At 38.8% G+C, this 20,073-nt stretch overlaps 1 protein-coding gene and 1 long non-coding RNA gene across 9 annotated transcripts in view; one reads left to right on the forward strand and one right to left on the reverse strand.

The window, feature by feature from the left end:
* The window catches only part of CSRNP3 (cysteine and serine rich nuclear protein 3), a 109,093-nt gene that overhangs the window by 45,213 nt on the left and 43,807 nt on the right, over positions 1-20,073 (forward strand). For 2 of the 8 annotated variants that reach the window (XM_072874414.1, XM_072874411.1), the window contains exon 2: positions 745-835. The exons of 5 other annotated variants lie outside the window; for them this stretch is intronic. The gene's annotated coding sequence lies outside the window, so the exon portion shown is untranslated. The remainder of the gene's footprint in view (positions 1-744; positions 836-20,073) is intronic. One more of the 8 variants, XM_072874412.1, reaches the window with a different exon arrangement.
* On the reverse strand, positions 8,978-19,071 carry LOC140657433 (uncharacterized). Its single transcript, XR_012044315.1, has 4 exons — positions 18,607-19,071; positions 14,871-15,194; positions 9,657-9,812; positions 8,978-9,221 (listed from the first exon to the last, which is right to left on the reverse strand). It is a non-coding gene; the product is annotated as an uncharacterized lncRNA (long non-coding RNA).

Consider the following 20,073-nt stretch of genomic DNA (forward strand, 5'->3'; position numbering starts at 1 on the left):
GAACCAAGATAAGATTTTGATGTTGTTTTAAAGCAGGATCACAAGTGTTAGGGGCCAGAATGGAAAGTGACACAAACAGGCATCTGTGATGGCAAAGCCAGAACTGTCGCTGGCTTGTGCCACCAGACCCTTCTCCCTTTACCACAGCCATGTCCACAAGTGTGCAGTATGGATCAAATATTTTTTTCAAAACCTATATCCAAAAATGTCTTCTAGAAAGATATCAAACCTTGCTTTAAGGACTTCAACAGATGGCAAGTCTGTCACCTGCCTTGGTAAGCAGGATTAATGTTTAATTGTCTTTGCTGTTACTGAATTTTGTTCTCTTCAGTGAAAGCCAGGGAGGTTTGCAGACCTCCCGTTGTGTCAGAGCAGACGTAGCTCATGTGTACCAGAAACCGAATGTGCATACGGGCTATGTGCTCAAAGGTTGTATGATCATTTATACTAAAAAGTCAGGTCTGCTCTTCTGAAATTATAAAATATTTTATATGTTAGTCAATAATTGTTTGCAATAATTAAATATTTTGGTAAAATAACTTCTGTGGCTTACTCATACATGTGACTCATGCTGTTCTGTTTTTTTTCCCCCCCTAATATGGTAATCGGTTTCATTGCAAACAAACTGAATTTTCTGTTTATTCTGTGAGTGTGCATAAGGCGTCGCTAATACTTTGATAGACATTCTAAAAGTTTGTTGGTATCATTTTAACAGTAATGAGACGTGAATTTCATTTTTTTAAGGACAGATTAAGGAAATGTCTACAGACTGAAAACATGATTTCAGAGGTCTAAAAATCTCCTGAGAGAAACTGGCGTTCTTTGAGGTCACAAGGTCAGTAGTACAGTAGCAGTTATTCACGTGCGTAGATCTATACAATTATGCAGGCCCAATTTCAATTTTGTACCATTTGATGGTACAAAACATGATGTTATATTTTACATCTCTGCAGAGATTTTATTAGCAATTTTAGAACAACATTAGTAAAAAATTCCAATTTCCAGCTGCAGCTTTATGTTTAAAAATGCTTAAAATTCATGCTAAAAGCTATTGGATTAGTATACATCAGCAGCTTCCAATGTAATTAGATTTATACGGGGAAAATGTTTCTAACTTGTTGCCCGTGTTTGTAAATGAATTAATTATTGCATATTTGCATCTTTCTTCACTTGCTTGCAAAGGTACAAGCTGTTTAATATTTTGGAAAAGGAAACACAAAGTTATCTGAAGAGGTACTTTCAAAGCTTGTATTTTAATTTGTCACATCATGATGTGATTTATTTTTTTCCAGAGACTAGAAGTAGTGGATATGATTTATTCAGCTACAAAAAGCTAGCCAACACATCTCAAGTAGTAAATGTGTTCAGAGAACTGGGTGTAATCAGTGTAATGTTTTAATAACATCACAAAGTAATTTCAAATGCTTGATAAATAGCAAGAAAATGATGATAGCATCTTCTCTTGGATAATGTGTTCATAATTTGTTGTAAGTTTTGCTCAGATACTAGAAAACATGTATAATTGTTATCTTTTAGATGTTTGTTATTAGAATGTTATTTTTAAATGCTACATGTACTGATGAAGGGAAAGTCAGAAGGCAAAAGTGTAGTTAACAGTTATCCTGAAGGGTCTGTTTGGATTATGGATTAACCATGATATGAATGCAAACGTTAAACCTGGCTTTTCATGAATGACTGTGGGTCTAAACGTAGTAGTATGCTGCTTATGTACAGCATCATGTGGACATGCACATGTAGGGCAATATTCCATGACCACAGAGTTACTGATCTCCTTTTCCTGTTTACCTTGTTGAACATTTTTATAGCCTGACTCAAATGAACTTTTTATATGATTTCTTTTTACCTTATCTGGATTATCCTTATCACATATTACTGAAGGCAACTGGCAGTTGATTCTCTTTCAGTGGCTTAAGCCTTATATTATGTTGTGTCTGATTGTGATTATCTGATGAGTTTCTACAGTGAAGAGGAGGACGCATGCCGCTTAATGAAGGCTCACTTGGCCCAACTTTCTTCATCTTTACTGTATAAGTGAAGATGAATTCATTAGAATTTTCACGTAATAATAATTTAAGAAAGAATAACACTTTCAATATAGAAAGATTTTTCTTTTGCTATACTCAAGTGATATGAAGTGTATTCCTCTTACTTGTGTGCTTAGCATGCAGTAAGGTGGAACTATAATGGAAAAAAACCCCAGAAAACAGTACTGCTGACTTAAGAGGTGCTCCATTAAGTTAGATTGGTAAATGCTGCAGGATAACTTTCCAAATGATCCTTGGTGTTACCATTGTTCCACTGCTGGGTGCAATTAAAAACGTGATTTAGAAAGGTAATAGACCAATATTGCTTTAGTGGCTGCATCAGAGAGGGGGGTTGTGGGGAATTTTCAAGTACCAAGTCATTTACATTAAGGCAAGCTGAATAGCTCACTGTTAATTTGTGCCCTTCTCTAGACAGATGGGATATATATGTAAAATTTTGAGAAAATCTTCAGAAGCGTGTTATGTTTGTGTTGCGGTATAATAATAACTTCAACTGTTTTTGAATTATGGCATATAAATAGATCTTGCAACATAAGGCTTAATCATACAGTCATTATTGAAGAAGAACTTGAAAATGAGGCTTACTATCTACATGATAATGCTGTATGTGTAACTTTCTTTTCAGGGTTCTGGTGATGTTTGTTTGTTGTTTTTTTTTCTTTTGTTCCCTCCCCACCTTGGCTTCATTAACTCTTAATGGGTTTTAGAGATCAGAGGAGGCCTGGCCAGAACTCAGTAGTAGTAACAAAGCTGTAAAGAGATTTGGTAATTAATAGATGTGCAAACATATAGAATCCTTTGGATTGTTCCTCCAGAGCATAACACTGAAGATCATCAAAACCAATGCACTGAGTGCTATGACATTCTGTTCTGTCAACAAACTATAACATAATTTTATATTAAAATTCATTTTAATTCAAATCTTTAATATTTATATCAAAGGAAGAATGTATTAGGATTTCTCAAAAGTACATGATTTAGGAATCTAAGCCTCATTACTTTTTAATAGAATGAAGGCTTGTCATTCAGTTGTGTACTTTAATCAAATTTCTGTCAAATAACGTTGTGTCACATTGCTCGATCTTTTCTTGGTAAGAGTAGTATTTTAGAGCTCAAAGGTACTGTAGAGGAACCATTGTCTAACATAACCTCAGTTTACTAGATAATGCTTGCCCTGATCTTGCTTAACATATTTTAGCATTTATTGTTTTGCTGAAAATGGAAGTAAGAAAAAAAAAATTCATTTATTTCAGTAAGCATGAAAACGTGTCAGATTTCTGAAATTAATTTCTTAGGTGCCTAAATATTACTGAACTTGCAAAAATTGTTGATACAATTGTACCTAAAATTCTGGGTCATCATCAGACACTGGAAGACAGTTACTGCCTACTACTAATTCCTGGTTATATCTGCTATCGTAATCCTGCAGTGGGAAGCCAAGCTTTTGTCATAGTGTTCTGATTTGAGACGTGGAGGAAGGATCCGAGTTCCAACCCCCATCCCCGCTTCTCCCGCTGGTACTCAGAATTAGGTTTCTGGACTATGTAAGAGCTCAGTTGAAAGGGGTTTCCTTTTCCAGGCTTTATTTAGGAAATAACATAAGTAACCTATCTAATACATGAGGTAATAGCATAAATAAATAACATGATAACAGATGCTATCTATTTTTTTGGATTTTTTTTTTTCTCCTTGTCCTCCCTTTTGTGAAGGGGAATTTTTGTTCTATGTGCTTTTTAAACGGCAGGTTAACTGCTGTAGCTAATTCACAGGAATAAGCAAATTCCAAAATAAGGACAAGCTGGGAAAATTAATAATTAACCTCAGAGAGGTGGGATCTGCACAGAATTACAATGAAAAATGTTTGCAAAGGCTTTTGTGTTAACCACTTAAGTTTAAAGTAGCTTCGGAAGTGCTTGTTCTGCAGTTGTTTCATGACAGACTACAGTCTGCCAGTTCAAGTGTCTTGTCACTTCTGTGCCTTCTTCCTCAGGCATCTTTTCCACGCTTTATGGACACCCCCTCTACACCTCCCTTCCCATACAGTGTCACAACAGCCTCTGCTTAATTTCTTTCTCCCTGTGGATCGGCCCTTCTCAGAATTGTCAACAGTCATCACAGCCTCAAAAGAGCAAGCGTATTAAGGTATACACTTTGATGCATCAAGCAAAGCCATTTTTCCATTTCTGGAGTGGTTTCCCCTCTCTGAATATTACTGGATTTGAATTTCTCTTTCAGTTACGGAACAGACAAATGATAGAAATTTCTGCATACCTGTAAGATGACAGATACAATTTTGAAGAAATAGGTTTTGTCTCTACCGTCCATAAGAGGGAGGAATTGCTAGCTGATAACAATTCTGCTCTTGATTTTTTTTTTTTTTTTCTTTCTTTCTTTCCGTGTCCAAACACAAGGTTCCTGTCCACCATTTATCTCCACACCCCAATCTCTGGCTAACAACAAAGGGAAAACAAAAAGCAAAAAACCTCAAACAGACCCCAAACCAAACCCCATCTACAACTCTTGAAATGACTCCACATTTACAAGGTCTGAATGGTGATGGGGATGAAAAAAGTACATACTCAAATCTCAATCCACTGTCTTAAATGGGGGGAGCAGAGGGACAGCATAAATCACTAATCTAATTGTGCTGGAACAGCTGCCCAGATATAACAACTGTGAAATCTGTAGTAGAAACCTGATTAAGTTGTTTTTTAACCACTGTGTTATCTAACTTAGCTCTATGTGCTGTATCACAGTGTCTGGATCCAGTGGCTGCTTTAAGACATTTTAGCTGGTGGGGATAAACCCCGGTGAGAGTTACTGCACAAATGCAGTATATACATCCTCTTCAGTGGTGCTGGCTTGGTGCTAGCATGTGTACTCACTTAGCACAGGAGAGATGTGAGACATGCAGAGATTTACTAAAGGCTATAAATTGCTGAAGGGGACGACTCCCACTATCACAAATCCAACAGTTTTCCCATGCCAGGATATATAAAACTGCAGGACAACTGAACAGAGGATATTTCAGGAACAAGTGGCATAGTCTTATTTTTAAAAAGGACATAATTCAATTTTATGTGATGGTGCCTGCATTTTAATGCATAGCATAATAAAGCCTGAACCCTTTGGCTGAGGTCAGCCTATCTACTAGTGTCTTCTTTTAGGAGTAGTTAAGCATATGAAGAAAAATTATTCTCTTCCCTTAAACATTTTCCAGTGGTTCAATACAAGAGTTTTTAATCAGAATCCCAATATATGGGAACTTGGAAGGTTTATGTGACTATAAATTCCCTCATAGCACTTTTCTCCATAGAAGTTAGAAATACAGAATAAAAAGGCATGTGTCCCATGTTCCACCTCGGAGAACAACTGCTGAAAAATTTGTCTCATAGTACTAGAGGCTTGTATGGTAAGTTGTGGGGCTGTGGTTTCTATTCTGAGAGTTTTGCTCAGATACCAGTATTAGCTAAAAAGAATTATTTACTGGAGATGGCAAACCCCAGTATTTAGAGAGCAAAATTAATTTGTACATTTTGTACTTCTTATTATGTAAGCTATAAAAATGCCCAAGTTGTCCATTTCAGGACTGGGAACCAGTTTAAAAATCTGAAGTAATGCCACTGGAGAAGGTGTGTATTATGTAAAGAATAAGTACTTTCATAGTATCTCTACCCTTTTGTCTGTGAAGATACAGATTGTGTTGATAATATGATGTAGTGTTTGAAATGGGACACAGGGACTTCAGAGACTTGTATTCTAGGCTCCAGAGTTTCCTTCCTTTGGGAATTTGAAGAATGAATTAAATAAATCTGGTCAGGAGAGATTAAAGCCCTCTTTTAGCAAGGTGCTTAAGTTATATTCATGCTTAATGGGAATAACGGTGCTGGGATAATTGTTTTTTAATATCTGTTCTCACTCAAATGGGGCCTTAAAAAATCCAACCATCTAAAATTACAGCAGAATAAATGGTGAAGGATACTGAAGAAGAATTTCAAAAAAACATATTATTCACACTTAAATATTTTAACAATCTCTTTCTCCCTACCTCTGTTTCTTCATCATCATCCCTATTATAATTTTGATTGTTTGAAAAGCATTATAATTCAGTGGTCCAGTTTAGTACTTAAGTAAGTCCTAGACACATTCTTGTTATTTCTAATCCATCAAGAGTACCCAACAGCTCCTTTATTTTCTTTATAGCAGTCTAATGAGGTCAGAAAGGTCAGAAGAAACTAGCAAGAAGGGTCAGAATGTCTTATGCATGGGTCCTTTTCTGTAGGCTGATATTCAGCATGCTGGGAACGGGTCAGGCTCTACTGTTTGGATTGTGCAGCGAAATAATGACATGACCAAGTTGACAAGTAGTCTTCATTATCCTTTCCCACAGAATGTATTTCCACGACTAGAGCAATTAGTAGGGATTATCTTTGAGAAGAGAAATAAATGGCTTTTAACTGCTTTGTGTGTACTAAAATAATGGTAGATGGTTTAAATTTTTCCTAGCTGAAGAATTTTTTTTTTTTTTGTAAATTCAAGTGACAGGTATCACCCTGTATGAGAAGAAACAGTACTTTCCCATCCACTTACTGCTATTACTTAGAAATAGAATTGTAAAGCTCGTATCAGGCTTAAATTTTCAGACTTGCTACTATAATTTTCCTTTTTTTTTGTTTTTAATTTTGTTATTGACAACAGTGCAAAACAACTCCTGATTGATTTTTCGTCCTCTAATAATTTTGACTTGTTCAATGAGACAGATTCCCTCTAACTGGTGGTCTTGAAGCATACCTTTTAATCACTAAGAGCGCAATTGTGGGATAAGTAACAATAAGATGATGTTTGAAATTTTTTTTTTCATATGGAGAAACTTGGCATGGAATAGTTAAACTGCTCGAGGTCTCACAAAATCACTCGTTAGAAATGGCTTTCAGGGTTTTAACTGTTCAGGGAAACTGATTTTAGGTCTCTGCTGCCAGTCCAGTGCTAGCAGCTAGATAGATTCTCAGTTTTACAATCCAGAGAAAAGTTTTGAAATAGAACTGTTAGTTAAAAGTATTAATAACACCTGTGTAGTGAAAATAACAGTTGTGTAGCAATTAATAAGTGCTTGGCAGCTTCTTTGTAATATTTCTCTAATAAGAATGCATGCTATTTGTTGCTAGCTTTTATTCCTGCTGTTGAATTGTACACAATCAGGCTATGGCTTGAGAGTCCTCACTGATTACTCACTGTCTAGTAAAAATTCCCCTACATTGTATTTGACATTTAATGTATATGTGCGCCTCTGAATTTTTGGCTTTGTTCTCTGAAGGTTTGGCTTTGGTTAATGGTTGGGTGTTGGATAGAGGGTTCCAGTGCTCCTACCACTAGCAGAGTCACCTTGTTTGTATGCTTAAATTGAACAAAACACTGGATGTGTGGACAGGCAGGAATTTTCACTCCAGTTCTGGTTCAGGCTACATTTGACTCAGCTGTCAGCCTGTCTAGTATTTTGGGTGTTGGCTTCCCCCACCCCTATCCATAGTAGTCTGAGGTCATTGGTATATTTTCACCAAATATTCTGATTTTGTGTCGCAAAGTGATACCTTTCATATCTTCCACTTTTTGCTCAGTGCACATTACACTTTGTACCTCTGAGTTTGCTGGAGGGTTTGGATGCAAGGGAATTGCTTTTTATTACTTCTTTTTTAATGGATAGAATTATGTTCCTAGCAAATGTTGGCAGTCAGTGTCACAGTATGGTATTTCTGGTATTCTCATTCATTTACTTTACTCTGTCATTCAGTTACTTTAGGACCCATGTGCCTTATTTTCTGTATATATGCATTAGATACAAATGTATTTCCTAGATCTCAAAATAGACATTTTGGCCTCATCTTCCACAACCCATCTTCAAGAGTTTACCATCTTTCATCTTCTGAAATGTTGGCTTGCCTGTGCTTTTTTCCACTCTTGGTTCTTCTACTCCTCTAATTGCTACTCAGTTTATTTTTGAAAAGGCACTTCATTTTTTCCTTCCCCATTCTACACCTTTCTATACAGTTACATTTTGAGTGGCCTTTTCATTTCCATCTGTACTTTTTCTGGCTAATCAAAAAAAAAAAAAAAAAAGGAAAAAGTTCATTTATGTGGTCTATGCTAACAATAGATGTATCCCTCTCAGAGTTTTACTATAAGATCATTTTCCAGTGAGCAGTTTGTCTCTCCTCCAAGATAGTTAACTGAACTCATCTGTGAAGCAAAAAAATCTTACGCAAACTTTTTAGCATTTTCCATCTCAATTTTCCATCTCAAGTACCACTAAATCCTGGCCTTAACAAATGCTTTCTTACTGCGCTCTCCTGTATATCTTAATGCTGCTTCAAAGGTGATGTTACTTTGACCTGCTGATGCATCTCTTTGTATCCCCTTTAGCATCACACTTTTTTTTACTGTCATAAATGTATATTCTTTGCCTCTGCCTCTTGAAATAGAGGCAAGTTCTTCTTGGTCTTTTCCTTTCCACTTACCTGTCAGTGTTCATTAATATTGGTAGCTCTTAAAATTTTCAACTCCCATGCTGTTTCTAATGTTTTGGAGCAGTTCCTGCAAATGTATTTCATTGGTTTTTAAATTCTTTTATAAAACTCACCTTTATCATTATGTATATAAAATTTTCAGTTGGCATGTAAAAATAACTGTTAGGAGATGACAAGTGATACCTCTTTGTTTTCTCTGCAATCCTAGGTCTTTGAATCCACCTTTGTTTCCTGCTTGACATTTAAGATATTTAGCTTCTAAGGCTATATATCAGAGAGTGTTTTGAGGCTATATATAGCTTTTAAGGCTGTTAATGCTGTCATTATTGTGGTATGATAATCTAAGGATAACCACCAGACAAGGTTTGTTGGGAAATTAGTATTTTTTAATTAGATTAACCTCTACAGATAGAAAAATAGACAGGCTTTTGTATGTATGAGCCCTTTCTCGTGTCCTCAAAAGGTTCAGTTTTCCTCGTCGTCTCAGCTTGTCTGCTTAAAGATACTGCTTTTCTCTGCAAACTCTGCCTTTGTCATTGCTTGACATGCTGAATGTCATGACAAGGGTAGCAATTGTTGATCTGGGTCTGTTCCAGTATGATTATGGATGTAACTTTTTAAGAGTTGTTTGCAACTGCAGGAAAAGAATAAGATGATCAGCACAGAGTATGTACCAATTTGCTGTTTTAAGTATGTTACAAGCTAAATATGACAACTTTTCAGGAATTCTCACAGTACTGGAGATAATGAGAAAACTGCAGGATACACAATGCACAGTTATGAACTCACTGCCATTGTAAATGACACGAAATATGTTTTCTGCCTGTAAATGGGGCCACTCCTGTCTCTCAATCCAAGATATCCAGGGCAGTGAGAATGTCTTTTGCTCTGGAAAAGCAGAACAGTTGGCCCTGGCAAATCTTTGAAATCTTAAATGGCTGAAGTCTGCATTTACGATCCTGTATCCTGGAGACTTACATAACCGCTACCGACAGCGGACTTAGGGCAGAAGGAGAGCAGTTCCAGGCAGGCAGCTAGAGCAGTGGTAGGGTCACTGAAATCCACTCACCCCAGGAGATGGAACGAGACAGCCAAGGACCTTGTCTTCCTGCTCTTCAGTGACAAAACTGGTGAGTTCTTCCATGAGCTTGGAGCTGTTAATCTGGTAAAAGTCTGTTAACAGCAAATGACAGCTGGTGCTGTCAGCTTGCACCTTTGCTGTAACCTGGAAGGTCAAAACAGACACGTTGACTACACTCTTTCTAAATATCTGACAAGACTAGTATTATCTCCACTTATTATAGCAGAAATAAACAGTCCTCATGTTCCTAAAAGGAAAAATATTGTGACAGACACATTATCCTCAGTGCTTAAAGATGCCGGGCCAATGGGATGAATCTGACTGAGAAACCACATTCAATGCAGGGATGCCAAAAATCAGACCGAGGTAGTAATTGCTTCTTTTCTGCAACATAGGAAACTGTCAGATGATGCAACTTCCTATCGGGTGATATCAGTGGTTCCTACAGTCCAAATTTTGTCTGTGCCATAAATTGGTGAGCCTTATTCAAAGTATTTGAATATAATCCTGGTTGGAAGTCTTACTTATTTTTTTAATCTGTTCACTGGAAAAGATGTTGAATAATGATTTTAAAGAAGAGGGGGGAAAAAAAAAAGACTTTTCTCTACTGAAAGTGCACCAACACAACATAAGAGGCTGAAAACCTTCAGTCTTTAAGGGACTGTAGCCTGACATACTCCGCCTGTGGCTATTGTACTTCAGTCAGGTGATGTGTATCTACTTAGTACTGTGAACAAAAATCTAACTGGAACATTAAGTCCTGCAGCTGGTAGGTATCAAGCAGTTTAATTAAAAAAAAATGGATGAAGGTTGCTGAAATCCTGAAAGAAGTTTGGGCTATTAAAATGCTCTAATAAAAGTCTTCAGTGCTGATGCCTTTTAGGTAGAACTCTTAGATAAAACAGTCACTTGATTACCACTTCTACAAAAGAACTTCCAAAGTTGAGCATGTTGCAGAAATGTTGATCCTTGCACAGTTTCGGGGCATGTGACTACTGCAGTTATCCTTTGTACTCTTGGAAAGTTAGACTGAAAACACTGTGTCTTTGAACACCAGTTGAAAACTGTGTAATCAAATTGTAAATCAGCAGGCCATTTTGATCATTGAAGTCATGGATTTATATCAGTGCATCCTAGAACTGTCCACTGATTTGCTAATATGAATGTGGTTATTTAAATATTGCTAATTTATCTTCTTCCTATATGAAAGAAATGGCAGTCAGCATTCCTTAGAAAGCATATTTCTGAATTGGAGGGGCTTACTTTCTGAAGCTTTAGAACATTAGAATGACATAGTAAAAAGTTTGCTGTAAGAGTATTGTGGCTCAGGTTTTAACTTGATGAAAATCTTGTATATATGCTATGAAATTTATTTTGGATGCGAAAAGATATGATAGGATTTTTCATTTAATTTCTTTAACACTGATTTCAGGGGAAGTGAAATTATTACCGTGGTTTTTAGGGTATGAGGAGGGGAATCTCCTTCAAAATACTTTTACTTTCTTAATGTAGTCTGCTGTCATGGAATATATGGGGGGGAAATGTGTTGTGTTCTGCTGGTAGAGAAGACTTAACATAAGCAATAAAATTCCCAGTGCTGTGCTGATGTTATCAGTGATGCTGGTACACAAAGTAGTAAATAAAATTTATTTTCAAGCTCTGCTGGATACACATAAGGGAAAGAAATCAATGCTGGCCAAATGGAAATGGACAGAATTATTAAAGGAGAATCAGTTTCTAGGCTTTAAAGGTTATTTGAAACAGTGAAAAGTTACCATACAACCTAGAATTCAGTGTCCTTTTAAGCTTTAAATGAGAGATCTAAGGTGGTATGTGGGATGTACAAAGGCAGGAAGAAGTGTTGCAGCAGATTCACTTCCTGTGGAATGAGACCCTAAACTGATGTTCAGCAATTCAAGGCAGAGACTTTATTTTAGAATTTAGATATCTTCTTGTCTATAAGAATAAAAGTCCATGATGTATCTTATTCCAAGTAGTGCATTGAAAATGCCTTGTGTTGTAAGTTGGGATGCTTCATAAACTACTAACTGCTATAAAATGTGAAAAACTGTTTACGTTGCTGCTTAGATCTGTCTGTGTGTCTATTATTTTTTAATGTCTGTCTCTGCTTGAATTAAAATACTTGTGTTTATGGTAGACAGGAACAAATTCAAAGATTGTAACAATGAAAGATTCATCTTCCAGTGGAAGATAAAATCTAAAGAGCTTGTCTGCTCCACTACGGAAATGGTGAAGGTGAGGAATGCGGCAAGGTTGCTGGTTACAGTGGTGCTTTAGAAAGTTCTGTTGACCAGTCCAGTAAGGAAAGATGGTCTGCTTCCTCCTGACTGTATTGTACTCCTGTTTCAACTGTGTTGACTCAGTAAACTTCTTTTTGGTTTGCTGTGGTGTAAGGGGGACTAGAAGAACCAAACAGCTAGAGAAAAAGAGAAAATACTAGCTATCATGCTTGCTTCAAATATCTCTTAATTTTATTTATTTTTAAGCTTTTTGCGGGTCAACAGCCAAGTGAAATTTGTAAGCTGGAAAATGGTACTATGAGAAAAGGTGGGCTTAGTAACCAAGCAAGAGAAAAGGGATGGAGTAGGGAGTACGTCAGTTAATTAAAAACGAAAAAGCACCTTTGTTTCTTCCGTTTATGTCTTGCAGTTTCTAACCGCACCAAGCATAGCTCTGTGTAGTTCTGAATTACTCCCCGGCATGGATCATGTTGCTATGTCTGAGCTGTCATGGAAACTGGCTGGAGCAAAGCTGGCTTATGAAGCACATACAAGACAGCACAGGCAATCTCTCTTCTTAAAGTATCCCTCTTCTTCTAAGTCTTTTTTTATTTTCTTTTTTTAACAAGGTAACAAGCAGTTTGCTCTTTTAAAAGAGAACTTTGTTTTATTGGGGAAACTCCATGCTCTGCTGCTGTTTTGGACCTTGCATAAGGCATTACAGCAACCAAAATTAATTGCTTTCATTATTCACATCATCTAATGCAACAGCAGTCAAGAGATTCTTTTGCTGCTTGCTGTACATGTCTCAGTCATTAATTTGTGTGCCAAAGTTAATATGTTCTTTGGTTTTGGTAGTTAACCAGCAGTTTTGTGAAAGCTTGCGAAAGGAGAAAGAAACCCTGTATGTTTACTACAGAGAAGTATTTTTGTTCGCATGCAGTAACTCTTCTAACGCATAGTACCATTCAGTGGTATTTTCTGAAAGGAAGTGCACATTCCTCTGAGATATCACCCTGGTGAGGTTTGTTTTATCTTACAAAAATGAAGGTATTGTAAGATGTAGCAAGAATGTATCATTAAAAACAAGGTTGCTTTCAAGAGCTGTTGTGCTAAAAATCATGAGGAAGTGGTATGCTGTTGTATACCTCATAGTATGTGTAAAGAGAATTCACTGTTACTCTGTGGCTGCTTTGCACCACATGGTTTAGGAGTTGCTCCTGGCCAAGGAGATACTTTTTTAAGAGTCAGAAAGAAAGGAAACTATACATGGTGTCCTTCAAATTGACATGATGGGGCAAATGTGCCAGAAGTAGGAGTGAAGGGTGGCACTGGCAGCCTTACATTGACATGCTAGGGGTCACTGTATGAAGTTTGGAGATGAGATTGCTAAGGTGCCAGAAATCAGAACAGCTTCTCGCAGGCCAGTCCTTCAGTTATAAGCTGCTTTCTCCGTCCATCCGTTGAGCTGAGGATGTCGTCTTACCTTTCAAATAGATTTTGTCTGTTTTCCTGCATTTCACTGACTAGACTTTTATTTCAAAATATGGTTGTACTTCTTTGTTGAAATTGTCATTTAGGAATGTGTAAGTTTTTCATATTTGTGTAATTCAGGAACCCAAAGTATGTTAATCTTTCTGGCAGGCTATTGAAATCCATCAGGTCCCAGTATTTGGAACTGCGTAGTTCATGTGGCACTACTTGAAGATAGTTTAGCTGTGGCTGTGATGTATCCAGAGAAAGCAAGACATTTGGGGCCAGGGTGAGGAAATTAATTTGATAAAATTATATTTGGTCTGGAAAGAAATATGTGGAATTTATACTTTAGATCATCCTACCCCAGTGTTACTGACAGTAACTTCAGGTGGAGAACTTTAATTAATATTACACCGTTTTCTCTCATAGATGTGCATTTTTAATTCTGTAGGACTTTTTCTGTAATGGTAGAGTGCCATGGGAGGTTTGCAGCTATGCCTCATCCTGAGCTCAAACTAGAACTCAGGATGCTGGGTGCAAGTTTGCAGTGTGCAAGGTTTATAGATCTTACCAAAGGAGTTATCACAAACCATCTACTTCCAAACCTGAAAGCCAATGCTGAGGCATTTGGAGTTGCTGCTGCTGTAGCTCATAAAATGCAAACCATGGCATGCAAACCATGCTGTTTCTAAAAGCTGGAGTAGAGCATGTATGTTCCACTGAACACGTTTCATAAATCCCGGACTTCAGATCTTTTTTTGGTGCTAGACTGCAAAAGAGAGTTTCAGCCATTTCTTTTTCTCAGCTGGTGTGGAAGTTGTTGCATTTCTGATGGACCTGGAGAAGTAGGAGCTCTTGCATTTTATTGCAAGGTACAGGATTCAGCCCTTTAGAGTAACAAGGCATTGAGTGCAAGTTCCTCCTTTTTGTTCCATGAAATTGAATGGTGCTGTCCCAATAATTGTTTTGATTCATATCTGATTCATCCAACTGTGATACAGGATACTGAACAGCAGATTAAGCTCAATACCTAACAAAATAATTTAGTTGTGTAAGGTGGGAATGATTTGAAGTTCAAATCATAGGCTTAGTCGGTTTTGTGATATATGGCTGGTTTGGGGTGGTTGTTGTGGGTTTGTTGTTTGTTTTTCAATTCTGTGCAAGATCTGTATTTCAGTGCATGTAACTTGTGTAAAAGTACTCAAGTTTAAATGCATATAGGGTGGAATAAACCAGGCTTTACGTAATTATTCCTTACTAATGATGGAGATGATTCAGAGTCTGAATTTCCTTAGCAGTGCCCTTTTGCTGTAGCTGCTGTGGAAAGGGAAAGCATAAGAATGTTCCTGTGGGTTGCTTTTCCTACAAAGCAGATGTGGGATCTGACAGTTTACCCTTATTTGCAATTTGTCAGCAGGTTCTTGATTCTGTTTTCATTTGGATTCACAAGGAACCTTTTATTAGAGAAGAGAGAGCCCTTGCTTACCTCGACTCCCATGGGAGACTTTTGGTGGAAGAGACTGCTAAGCATTTGCATATCATTCTTCCACTGTTGTTTCAGAGAGTGGTGAATTTGGATTCTCCTGAAGAAGTCCTGTCTGTTACAGGGTGGATACCAGCAAGTATTGTCTCATTTGGAGCTCCTCTTACTATGGAGTGACAAGGGAGGTCTGGGTTCTAGCTACTGTGAAACTCTTGGGTGATCTATAACTCCTTTCACGGTGGCAAAAAGGCATTCCCCTCAGTAGTGTATTTGGGCGGAAATTCAACAAAATGGCTCTGACAAAGGCTTCCTTCCTATTTAGTAAACCTGTAAGAAGAGAGTATGGGATGGAATATAATTTAGCTACCTAAAAATGTCAAGGTAGAATTAGGAAATCCCACATTCCACTATGGAGGATTGAAGCTTCCCTCCTCCCACCCCCCTCCCCTCCCAACCTTGAAGAACTGATTAACTGAGGCTGCCTTTCGTACAGCATGAAGACTGCTTGCTGCTATTGTCTCCTGCAGAAACAGCACTTTCCTGCTAACTGGTTTAACTGTATCGTGTCCTTGAACATGTTTTCTGTAACATCCTTTCAGGATTTGAGAAGTGCTCCATAGCATATATAACGACACCCAGAAAATGTGACAATAGTACTCTCTTCCTGATCAGTTTTTGTTCTTTCCATCTGTCAAACATTTGCTTTTTCTTTTTTCCCCTAGTGCTACTGCAGCAAAAATGCCTGCCTTTTGTTTATGTCTTCCTACACTGGCATCGTGACATCATCAATGATATCGCCAAGGGAAAAAAATATGCATAGCTGTAGCTAAACCAGCTGTTCGTTAGCAACCCATCTAGTCTGCTTTCATTTCTTCTCATTAATGTATACGTGGTAGTGTTTCCTGCTTAAGAGATGTAGAAGGTTCTCAGCCACGAACCATCTGCTCGGTCCGTGTCTTTGGGTAGATAAAAATGGTGGCACTTTAAAATACACTCATTCTTGATAATGGCATTTTTTTATTAAACAAAATGAATGTGAGAGTCTAAAAGATGTTCATCACTGGATTTAGTTGTGGGTAATTCTCAATCCTGTACTACCCATCTTTTATAATTCAGTGTAATCATAGAGACCACATATCAACTGTTAGAAAACCTTAATAATACACGATGAGCAAGATGCCGAGAACAATAAAGGAAGGGGGAGTTTTGTCATTGATTTGCATGACGACACAGTAAAGCGCATGAATCTGTGTTCGTCACGCTTGTCCCTTCTTCCATGCAAATCAGTGGCAAAACTTCCACTGACTTCTATAGGACCAGAATAATGCCAACAATGAGCAACAAGCTGTCATTTATTCTAACGAGGGAGATCTTAAATAGAATAAGTAGATATTTCATTTGTGGAATGTTAATCAGAAAACAGTTTCTTTTTGCCATCTTATATTTTAAAAATGCTATGAATTATTCCAGAGATAATTGACTATTTCATAGAATAGCTGCATCTTTGCAATGTTAATATTACGGTTAATTATGTGTTCAGTACCAGTTTTCAGGGTGGAGAAGAGGTGTTCATTTATCATCACTAGCTGTATGTTAAGAGTTTTAAATTAGAATATTCTGGGAATTCACTCTGCAGTAGGAGTTAAGCTATCTCCAAATATTCCAAAATGGATCCCCGATATCAGTGAAAAAAATCATTAAATATTTATCTTTCTATGTAAGTGCTTTCACAATTTTGAATATAGATATTCACTTATTCCCACATAAAATGCTTAGGTAAATATTAAGTATTTAACCAATATAAAATGTTATTTAAATTTAGAATTTTGTATTTAAAAAAAACCGACAAAACCCAAACCAAACAAACACCACCCCCCCCCCACCCCCCCCCCCCCGAAAAAAAACCCAAAAAGCCCCTCGAGTATCACTAGCTATTATCAAGAAGAGATTAGACTTCATTGTACTATGTAATTTGTCATTTGGATTTGAGACTAATCCTTGCTCAAACGGCTAATTCTTATTCACCTGAGTAGTCTCACTGAAACCAGCAAAACTAATTTTATGACCAAAGATTACAGGATAATGCCCTTGACTGATGAGACAAATTTAAATCAAGGGGCTCCTATTTAGGAACAGTTTTCATTCAGAAGCTCGTCCTCTACGTAAAGGATAAACACTGACAGATCAAGTGTTGGCAAAATATTACCTCTTCAGAATATTAATTTCAGTGTGCGCTGTATGTGGAGCGATGCAGACAATGAATGTTTTTTGCCACTCCCCGCAAGAAAAAATTACTTTTAACAACTCTCTTGAATTTCTACTTGAACCTGTGTTACAATGGGAGTAATAGTAATAATAATAATTAAAAAAAAAAGTTGAGGGGATTTCCATAGCGACTGCTGTCTTAATGAGGTAAAGAAGCTTTAGAATTTGTTATTCCTTCCTCATAGTAGACCTCAGCTGATAAAAATATCCACAGCCGGTGAAATCAGTGGCATGCCTGGCTTCCTCAGACAAAACTCCCATGTGATCACACAGGCAGCCTCAGTGAGCCCGAAGCTGCTCAGCAAGCAGTAGGTAATGAGTCTTTGTGCAGAGCGAAGCTCTTGTGGCTGAACAATAAAGCATATGGTACCAGCAATAAAGCACAGTGCTGGGAAATTTAAGAAGATTCTGCTGGAACTAGGAAGACAGTGAATATGTCAAACGTTATAAAATGATGATCAATCTGGTTTGGTTCCTAATTAATAAAAACAGTGCATGGATTGGAAAAACAACAATTTGAACAGGTCAGTTGCGTTACAGATTCTTCAGTATTTTAAATTACACTTCAGTATTTTAAATATAAGCGGGGTTTTTGCTATTTCCTTATTATTAGTAAAGCCAGGGTTTTTTGCGTTTTGTAAGGTGGGATTGGAAGGATGCACATCAGTGTGATACCAAGCTAAATAAATTAGACATCTAAGTTCTGTGATCAGATTCACTGTAAAAATGTTTTTACTATTATTCCTATGCAATTCAAACTTCAATTGTGCATGAAAAACTGGATAGCAAGTAAAATTAAATTTATGCTAGATGGATCATTTACCAATATCATAAAATATTTAGTAACAACAATCTATTATTCTGCTATGTATTCAAGACTAATTCTTTCTCAGTAGGAAATCTGTAGTGTCTGTGTTTGGTTAAAAATAATATAACATTGGAGCATATCTAACAGTGCACTTAGATTTGGTTTTTTTCCTCCCCATTTTCCTTGGATTATTTTGCAAGTGATGTTTTGTGTTGGTTTTTAATGCAATTGTATACACCCAGGAATGATGCATTATAACCCTCTGCATTTCTTTCACTCTAATATTAATACAAAATATGTTGTTATTTTTCAAGGAAGTATTTATTTCTCATAGTAGTTCTTAGTTAATTGTACATAATTTTATTTTTTGAAAACTGCCCCCCAAGATTTTAGTGGCCTGTGTTTGTCTTACAGAGGGATAGACATTTAATTTCTCTGTCGTATCCTATCGCATGGAAATTAACTGTGTAAAAGTTTTTATCCATAAATCTCTTTCTTCTCCAGCACTCGGAAACCATGAACTAGATCTGCTGGTAATGCCTCAAAGAAAGAGATCTGTTGGTTTTTGGAGAGCATTTCAGCAGTAGGGACGTTGACCCTTGGGAAGCGATGGGGAAATAAAAAATAAAACGTAGAGAACAGGACGTCATTTTCATGCGAACTTACGCTTTCAACGGAGAAGCGTTCTTTAGAAATAGCCCTTGGGCCAGCCGAAGAGCCTTTATTTCGCCGCTGTGGCAGGAGGGGTGGTAACTCCCCGTGCAGCCGCAGGCACCGGGCCGCGCAGGGGCGGCTGGCCCCGGCCGCCCGCGGAACCCCCCGGCCGCGCGGGGCGCGCTCGCGTTGTGTCCGCGCAGTGGCGCTGCCCGGTCACGTGCGGAGCCGACGCGAGCCCTGCGCGGCTTAGAGCCGTCGCTGGCCCCGCGCTGCCGGCCCTCCTGCGCGGGGAAAGGGGAAAGGCAAAGGAAGCCCGCGCTCTGCCTGCAGAGCCGGGGGGGGCTGCGGGTCTCCTTGGAAACGGCGGCGGCGGGCTGGCTCTCGCCCGTTTCCGGCCGGGGGGCGGCGGCAGAAGCGGGCGCTGCCGCCTGGCCCCCGGGGGAGAGGGGGGCCCGCGGCCCCGGCCCCGGCCGCGCTGCGAGGCGGGGCGGGGGCGCGACCGCCGCCGCGGGCCGCCGTGCCGGCGGGCCGTGCCCGGCATGCCCTGCGGCGGGGGCGGGCCCATGGAAATGAGGGGGCGGGCGGCGAGGCGGCGGGGGCTGGGGGGCGGTGTCGGTGCGGTGCTGGGACGCCGGCGTCCCCCGGCGGGCACCGGGCGCGGTTGCGGAACGGCGCGGTTCGCACCCCGCTCTTTCTTCTCGGCCCTCGGGGGAGCGGGGCGGACCCGCGCCTCGCTGGATGCCGCGCAGAGCGAGAGCTGCCCTTGCAGCCATGCGTGCGTGGCCCTGCGTGGCAGCGGGCTCTTGGGCCCGCGCCCTTTCACATCCAGAAATGCGGTCTGTCTCGAAGCGCGGAATCTTCCAGTTACAAAAGCCCGGTCAAGGTGCTTTGCCATCACGGTATTAAAACATTTCTCCTATAAGAAGTAATGCTGTAGAAAAAAACAGATACAGCTTGGCATCTCTCTGAAAACAGGCTTGTTCGTGTTTTAGACAATAGACTTGAAAGGACGCGTTAAAGTATCGTTTCATCGTACTTCTCATACGCAACTAGCAATTTGTTTAACGGAGAACACCGGTAAAATTGGAGTAACGCCTGCAGTATTTACCATCAGGCTGGATGAGATACGCTGAATGTGTCATTCTACGCTAATTTAAATGGAGAAAATAAAGCAGTATATAGTCATGCAGTTATCATGTAATTACCGTATTTGTCTAAGATGAGTACAGCGGGTTTTAAGTTTAGATTTAGGAGGCAGGTAGGTACTTACAGTAAGTATGTACATAGTTAAAATTAACAGTGTGCGCTAAAATAACAATAGGAACGTCCCCGTGGAACAGCATTCCCACTGTTGCAGTGGAATCACAGCTTTGGGATACACCTGCCTTTTTCCATATATGCACACAGGAAACAAAAACCTACACATTTTTCCTGTGGATCAGGCACTTCATGTTCTAAAGCGCTCCCGGTATAAAG

Source organism: Ciconia boyciana, chromosome 10 (assembly GCF_034638445.1).
Source record: "Ciconia boyciana chromosome 10, ASM3463844v1, whole genome shotgun sequence".
NCBI classification, from domain to species: Eukaryota; Metazoa; Chordata; class Aves; order Ciconiiformes; family Ciconiidae; genus Ciconia; species Ciconia boyciana.